We start from the raw sequence: 979 nt of genomic DNA on the forward strand, positions 1-979 counted from the left end.
TGCTGGATGGTTAAGACCAAGATATAGCAAGACCTATATAACAAGAAATGTAACTTTTGTGAGATTTTATTTCAATAGGTAAAATACTGTTTTGCTGACATCTCTCAGCCTTATATTGTTTTTCTTTGCATTGTCTTGCAGCTATTGAATTGTTATTTCCTGGTTCCTTGTTATTTTTAAGCTATCTTTCCTTTCACAATAGCTAGCTGCAATGCTGTCTTCAAGGTCTGAAAGTGTATCTTCAGTTTTGTTCAAGAGGTTTTGCCAGCTTTCTATGGAATTCTTAATTTTCTGGGTATCTTTTTGAATCTATTTCATGTATTCTAATTCTTTACTGTATTCTCATTTAATGTTTCCATCATTTTTCTATTCTCTTTGTTTTAATCTATGCCTTACTTAAGTGTGCTGAGCAATTCTTTCATGATTTTTGTCATTTTGTTTAACCCGTGAAATTATTTGTGATCTGATTTCTTCTACAGCATGATGAAATTGTTTCTTTAGTTCAGTTGCTATTATTTTAGCAATTTCAGATATATGACTTCCAAATTCTTGTATGCCCTCACCTCCTGGACTTGATCTGGGTGGGCTGGAGGTCTGAGATTGCCTTTTGCTTCTTTGTTTTGGCATTTTCTAAGCTCCCAAAGTTCACAGGGCTTATGCTCTCCTGTGGTGAGGCAGAAGCAGCCCACGGAGGCTCCTGAAGCTGTCCAGGGATCAGCCTGGCTTCCTCAAAGGTGAGGAGGGGCACAGTTCAGCAAGGATCCTGTGATGGTGAGGGGGCCAGAACACGAGTCAGCAAGGTTCCCGAAGCCAGCTGGGGCTCAGCCTGGCTTCCACAATGTTGGGGGTGTGGGGCAGGGCTCAAGATCTCGTATTCTAATCAGATGGAAATGCAGGCAAAATGGATAGATTCCTAAATACACATGAATTACCAAAGCTGAATCAAGAAAATATAAAAAGTATGTTGCTCATGATCCCT

Source organism: Octodon degus, unplaced genomic scaffold, assembly GCF_000260255.1.
Source record: "Octodon degus isolate 3935 unplaced genomic scaffold, OctDeg1.0 scaffold00033, whole genome shotgun sequence".
Taxonomy (NCBI): Eukaryota; Metazoa; Chordata; class Mammalia; order Rodentia; family Octodontidae; genus Octodon; species Octodon degus.